The 7,137-nt window shown below is 37.2% G+C and overlaps 1 long non-coding RNA gene across 1 annotated transcript; it reads left to right on the top strand.

Annotated features, from left to right (window-relative positions):
* The first annotated feature begins 1,813 nt into the window (after positions 1–1,813).
* LOC106941489 (uncharacterized) lies at positions 1,814–2,616 on the top strand. Its single transcript, XR_001423380.1, has 2 exons — positions 1,814–2,134; positions 2,266–2,616. It is a non-coding gene; the product is annotated as an uncharacterized LOC106941489 (long non-coding RNA).
* Positions 2,617–7,137: the final 4,521 nt, after the last annotated feature.

The raw sequence follows: 7,137 nt of genomic DNA, 5'->3' as shown, positions 1-7,137 counted from the left end.
CTAGAAAGATAAATGTAATTGAGAAATCATTTTAACTGAAATAAATAAAATGATAATTAACTGGGAACAACAACAATAGTTTGAACCACTGCAGACTGAAATCCTGCCCCCTGCTGGAGGGCAAAAAAACTCCCAGGTGACGATGACTAGCATTGGATTTAGCTCTCAAGTTATCAACATAACGCGCTAAATCTTAAATGTAAATGTAAATGAAAGAAAAAGCGACGCAGTGCTTTGCTACTAATTGTCAACATTAGATAACAAAGTCAGGAAAAAATTTTAACTATGGAAAAACAGTAGCGAGGGAGAGGGAAGCTAAGCTATGCTAGCTTGACTTTGACAATTGTAACATGTAGATGTGCTGCAGAATTCAATGTGTTCAGTTAAAAAATAAAAATTCGACCTAAACACCAACTCTTACAGATCATCAGTAGAGCAGCTATTTAACTTAGCTAATCTAGCACCGCTGTGTTAGCTTAGCTAGTAGCAGCGGCGGCTAATCTACCATAGCGATCACTTTTTAATAATCGCAAAATAAACATCAAACCTAAAAACATAAAACTGTAACAGCCTGAATGTTCTTTGTGTGGGAAACGTTTGTGTGTGTTTTGGTGTTGAATCCTGAAACATAAAGTGGCGTTGTTGTTGGTTGCTATGGCAGCGAATCTGTGTGTAGCGACAGGGAGCGAGAAATAAGTGGTTTTGAGTTTTTCTTCAACAGTTTTTCTGCATCATTTTTCCCTTTGCTTTGCTGCACTAAATAAATAACGGCAGCTAAAATAATCACATTTTTGCTTTTCCAGTGTTGAGCGCATGCACAAAATTGCGGTTATAAATAATAATATGCAAAGTGTTTGTATCATGGATTTATAAAACTAAAACATACTGAAATTCTAGATATAATATCTTTCATTTTCAAGTATGAAAAACTAAAACTACTACTGGAACTAATAAAAACTAAACTAAAAAGTAAAAAATATTTAACTAAAAGTAACTAAAAAAACAGCAAATAGTCTAAAAACTAATTAACACTAAATTAGACAAACAGAAAGTTAAAAAAAGTCTTCTCCATGTGGATGTAAACAGCTCTTTACATTTAGTTTAGTTTAACTGAACTTAATCATATAATTAACACGTTTTCTTGTCTCACTTAATTTAAACAACATCCACTGCTTTGTAAAAGTATTTCTCATTACAACCAACATGTTTGTTTTTTTCGACAGACGAACACAAAGTAATGATAATGGCTTTCTGTTTGTTTTCATTTCAACCGATTCACCAGACGTCAACTCAACAAACCGAACCGTCCCGGTGATCAAACCGGCCGGTCCGGTTCTGTTTATTAGCTGGAAACGTCACCTGCGTCAGTCGTCTCCCATCTTCTTCAAATCCAATGAAAATGGTGTCAAACGTTTGTCCTCATTTTAAAGATGTTAGTAAAATGTTTTCAGAGGTCAGCAGAGATAGATACGGTGTTTTCAAGGTTTGGAGAGTTCTGGATTCCTGAATAAAGTCCTTGAAAGTCTTGATATTCAGTGCAGTTTTATAATAAAATACAATTTAGTGTTTGATTAAAAGCCGACATTTGGAAAATGTTATTTACAGTTAAAACCACATATTTTCTGCAATAAAACCACAGATATACATATTTTTCTCTGTCTGAAGATGAATCTTTTTTTTGTTATAATCCTCAAATCATCATTTGTTATATTTTAGTTAATGTCGTTCTTGCTGTACTTTGTAGACAGTAATAAATTACTAAAGTGAAGATGTTCTTTTTTATTTGTTTGTTTTGGTTTTTTCTCCAAAGCCTGGTGCTGGAAAAGTTTGAAAACCTTGAAAATACTTAAAAATGATTGGAAACTTTTCCAAAGTCAATTGAAAGCTGATTCAGTGACTCTCTAACTCTCCTCATGTCGTCCAGTTGAGGGGTAATTTTGCTATAAAAGGTTTTCTGGTGATTTCTGGGAGGCGTCTCACAGAAACAGACTAATTTCCGTTTTCTTCTGTCCGTCTGTGAAAAGATGGCCGTGCAAATCGCTCAGGCTGCTGATTGCCGCGACTTTGTGCATCGCAAACAGGAAGAGGAAGCGTTGAGGGCAGCAAGGAAGAGGAAGAGGCAGATCGCCTGGGGGTGAGACGTCCGCCTCGTGTCTCTGTGTTTATGTCCGCCGTCACGCCCCTCCCGCGGGTGGCGCTCTGGGTGAAAACGGGCGGCAGAGCCACTTCTTTGGGTTTTTGACGGTTTTTGTTTTTGTTTTGCAGGTTTGAGGCGAAGCAACGATGGGAAACCAAAAGCAATATGGGCTTCATGTGATGAAAATGGAGGAAGAGGAGTTAATTTGATTAAAAAAGTGTTTTTTTTTCCTTTTCATTCTTCTTGTATGTTTTGAAGGCATTGCAGCAGCTGAATGTGAGGGGGAAATGTCAGGCAGTCGGCTGAGAGAAAACCAATCCAGAGTGAAGCAGAGAGAGGAAAATAATGAAGAAGCATTCAAATTAATTCCCAAGGCGCCCACTGGTGTCTGCATTGTGTTATTTTTCATTACATTTCAGTGATTTCAGCCTTTTTTCCCTTCCCTCCCCTTCAAATTAAATCTGGTGTACATTACTGGATGATGCGTTTATTTATTGCTGTAAAGTGGGTTAATCATGAAGGCGCTTCTTTCTTCTGCGCAGGAAGAGAAAGGGAAGATTAGAGCGCTAATGCAATGTACAGGATAATGTGCGATCGGATTTGGGAGCAGAAAATGAAATTTGGCTGCTGTAAACAGTTTGGAGCGGTCGCAAACTGCAAGTTTGAAACAGAGACTCTGCTGCTGGCCCGAGCCCAGATGGGAGACGAGTCTTTGTCTCTGCGCCCGAAACAAGAGGCACACGCGTTCCCTTTTTTTCCTGAAGCCTACACTTGCTGCTCATTGTGCGCTGAGCTCCTCTGCAGCGTCTCTTCAACATAAAAATACAAATTCCAGTTTCTGCAGCTTTGATCTGCAGCGGAAACGAGCTGAAAGCTTCATTCAGGAAGTCTTAAGTCCAAACTACAACAACATATTAGAGACATTGGAGACAAACATGGAGTACATTCTTGCAAAAATAAAACTCAGAAATTTCCTAGAAAAAAAACATGAAAATTTTCTAGAAAAAAACTCAACTTTTAGGTTAATCTCAGATTTTTTTTTTTTTTAGAAAAAAAAACTTCAAAAGTTGAAAGTTTTGAAACTTTCAACTTTTGAAAAATGTTCAACTTTTGAAATGGAGAAAATGTAAGTTTTTTTCTAAAAAAACAAATAAATCCTGAGAATCTCAACATTTCTGTGCCTTTTCTAGATAATTTTCCATTTTTGGAGCTCCAAAAATTAATTGTTTTGTCTAGAAAAGTTCTTAGATAATTTGTTTTGGCTATTTTCTTGCAATTTTTTGACTCTTCAAAATGAGAAATTTCAGATTTTTTTTTCTAGAAAATTCCTGAGATTTACCTCAAAATTTTTGAGTTTTGTCAAGCAAACTTCCACTTTTATAGATCAAGTATTTCCTCGTATCTAGAAAATGTTTGAGATCTCAAAACCTTTTGAGAAAAATTCTGAAATTAATTTCTAAGATTTTTTTTTAGCTAATTTTCCATCTTAGGGATGTCAGATATATTTTTTTTTATTCTAGAAAATTTCTGAGATAATTAACAATTTCTTTGACTATTTTCTTGCAAATATTTGATTTTTCAAGCTCCTAAGTTTCAGAGTTTTTCTGGAAAATTTCAGAAATTAATCTAAAAATTTATGACATTTTTGGCAGAAATTTAATGTTATTTTTTCCATGTCCTCTGTCCCTAATATGCCTCCATACCAAGCAGCATGCAGAAAGAGAGATAATTCCTTTATTTGTAATGATGGAGTTTTTTTCTCAAAGCCGATGATTGCTTTGCTTCCAGGTGATGAGAATGAAATTAAATGGAGCCGAGTTGTTCGCGTTGCTCATTTCGAAGCTGTTTGTCCTCAGGTGAGATGAGAAACCTAAAAGTCCTGCTATGAACCGACCCAATCTCCAGAAACCGAGCCGCTTTGTGGGAAATTCTGCGTCACGTCTCCGTCTCTCTCGGTTGTTGAGAATTGCTGCTAATTAAACTGTTAATTATCTCAGTAATGAGAGGCGAGTTAAAACTGCGTTAGGCTCATCAAAGTGCGGCGTGGGATTTCCCCGCTTTGATGGCGGCTGTGAAGAATATCTAAAGTCAGGATGAGGAACATCAGAGATGCTTCATTAAATGAGGGAGAGAAGACGAGCGCTGACGTGTAATAAGTTTTATTTCCATAAACTTGGAGCCAAAAAGACTCCAGTGGCGTTTTGAGGTTTTTCTTTCAACAACTGAAACCCTTCATCAAAGTATTTTCACAAATTATGGAGACAAATAATCATAAGATGCATTTTTTATTATGATTTTGGTTCTGATACCCGTTTGGACCAGCTGACCTTTGACCTCAGATCAAACTGAAATGTCTTTAAGCAGATGGTATCTACCAGTATTTACACACGAGTAAAGTTGTTGGAAAAAAAAATTAAATTTTGAGAATAAAGTTGAAATAATAGAGGAATGAAGTCATAAAACGAGCAAACACACTGTAATTAAAGTTATCTGAATTAGACAAAATGAAATAAAACTAAACTATATGAAAAACCCAGAGCTGTTTTAACGCTGATTTTTGTGAGTGTAAACGTTTGGGGGCGTGGCCAGCAGCATTTAAAGAGACAGAACCGTAAAACAAACAGAACTGATCAGACGTCATTATCTATGAATGATTTTGTGCTAAAAATGTAGTAACCATATTTTCTACATCCTGTCCCAACCTGTTAAAGGACGTATCATAGGTCCTTTAACATTTCGCTTCATGCTAGTCGTTTTTATAAATATTTTCTCAAACTGGAGTAAAACTCACCAGTCCTAGCTTCTTCTCTTATCGTCTCGTTTTGTTGAGTGAACCGACATTCATCGGCGTTTATGAGAGCAACGTTGGGTTCGTCTGAGCTGCGGCGCTTCTCTGGGCGCCATCAGCAGCATCTGCGCTAATCCGCTGCTGGGCGGCGATGGCGGCGAGCGACAGGCCGGACGTCTCCTCGCCGCCAACATGTGTTCCCCTTTCAGCTTCACAACCACCTAATGGGATTGTTGTTTTTTATAAACCTCCCCAAACACAACAAACACTTCTGCTAGAAGTGGTTCGACTTGTGCCCAAGGAATTTGTCGCAGGATTTCACAACAAATTGTCCGGGGTCAAAGGTTAAGACTGGCCTCCAGGAACGGACTGCAGCTCCTTCACATGACGGAGAGAAAAGTGGATTTTCCAGCTTGAAAGCAGAATCATCTCTGCCCCCGGCGTTACGCTGCGTTCAAAGAGATTAATAACAAGATGCCATTGATACGCAGCTGACGACTGCAGGCTGCAAACTCACTAGTTAAAGCTTCAGTACATTAAAAACATGCAACTCTGGGATTTATTGGAAGAACCTCATCAGCAGGTCATGTAGATGTAATAAAATAGAGATGTTGAGGTGAGGATGTTACTATCAGTATAATAAAGGTTAGTTTTATTTTCTCTTTTTGTTTAATTTAGTTTTAATTAGTTTTTACTGGGGGTTTGCTAGTTTGTTTTTTATACTTTTTTAGGTGCAGAACAGAAAATATATATAAAAAATTTATTCATTTATTCTTGAACAACCAGCTGACTCAGCTGTTTTCTCCCAACTTTTGCTGTCGCCGTTTTGCGGACTAAACGCCGCTGGGAGGTTTATAGAGTGTCGTAATTTTCTGACGTAAACAGCTTGTGTAGGAAAAAAGATCAATTTCACATCAGTTCAAAAGGCTAATCAGTAGATTCAGAAACACAAAAACGAAGAATATCATATCTTTAATTTCAGTACGTTTTAGTTACTTTTATAAATGCGCAATATTTATTTGAGTTAATGAAAATGTTTTCTCTGTTTCAGTTTTCTTTATTTTGTTCATTTTAGTTATCTATGATAACTTTGGTGAAAATGGCTGCAAACAGATGTGCAATTATACAACCGCACATCTTTGAAAAGCAGAAGTGGAGCCTCCTGCACAAATAACAAGAAAGCAGCAAACAGTTTCTGAATGGTAAGAAACAACAAAACACTCGTCTTTTCCAGCAGCCATTTTATACCATCAAAACCAGCTGACCAAACGTGCTGGAGCTCAACTTGAGTTGCTAGGTAACGGGTGGAACTCTGCTGGGGTTGCTAGGTAATGGGCAGTGGCTGCTGATTTGTGATTTGCATACATGTGAACTATTATTCACAAAATACCTACAAAAATTGTCAAATAGTAAATTAACTGAACTAGTATAGCCCTTCGCTCTGGAGACACATTCATCCACGAAACGCAGATCAGTTGGCAACCTGGGAAGAGAATAAAAAATTTTATTACTGCACTGCAAAAACACAAAATTTTACCAAGCAATTTTGGTCTAGTTTCTGGAGAAAATATCTTAATACATTAGAAATAAGACTAACTCAAAAACAACATCCGTCCGTCCATTTTCTAACGCCCTGGTCCCTAGTGAGGTCAGAAGGTGTGCTGCTGCTTATCTTGTCTACAGAAGAAGCGGTTTGCAGAAATATGTCAGTCTCCGTTTCGTTAAGTTTTTTTGTGTTGAACATTTCAGCAACAAGGCGGTTCAAAAAGCTTTAAGGCATAAAAAAGTCCTTCAGGTGACCGAAGGCCAACTTTGTAATCGTCTTTATGTGACTCTAAATGTTCCTGAAGCAGAAGTAAGTGGATTTTTATAAGTTTTTAACAAAAATGTAAATAGTTGTGAAAAACACTGTAAGCTGACAACACTGTGAATATATGATTTAGGTTTTTCACCTTTTTCTAGACATCAAGACTATTGCTGGACAGCTTAAACACAGGAAATTTGATGTGAAGAAAGAATGTTTTATGCTTTTTATTTGAAGATTATACTTAAAGCGTTGATTTGAAGAGGCTGAGGGGCAAACGTACATAATTCAGAGGGTTTTTCAGCGAGCAGATCCGTCTGTGAGGCGTTTTGTCATCAATTCTTGTCACGTCTCTGGTTGCTTTAATGTGTTTTCTTTATGTGTTCTGTTTGTCAACTCCAGGCCACT

This window comes from Poecilia latipinna, unplaced genomic scaffold (genome assembly GCF_001443285.1).
Source record: "Poecilia latipinna isolate Pla-1442-1.1 unplaced genomic scaffold, P_latipinna-1.0 Scaffold3699, whole genome shotgun sequence".
Taxonomy (NCBI): domain Eukaryota; kingdom Metazoa; phylum Chordata; class Actinopteri; order Cyprinodontiformes; family Poeciliidae; genus Poecilia; species Poecilia latipinna.
The sequence above is the reverse complement of the archived record's forward strand: the minus strand, read 5'-3'. Positions and strand labels throughout refer to the sequence as shown.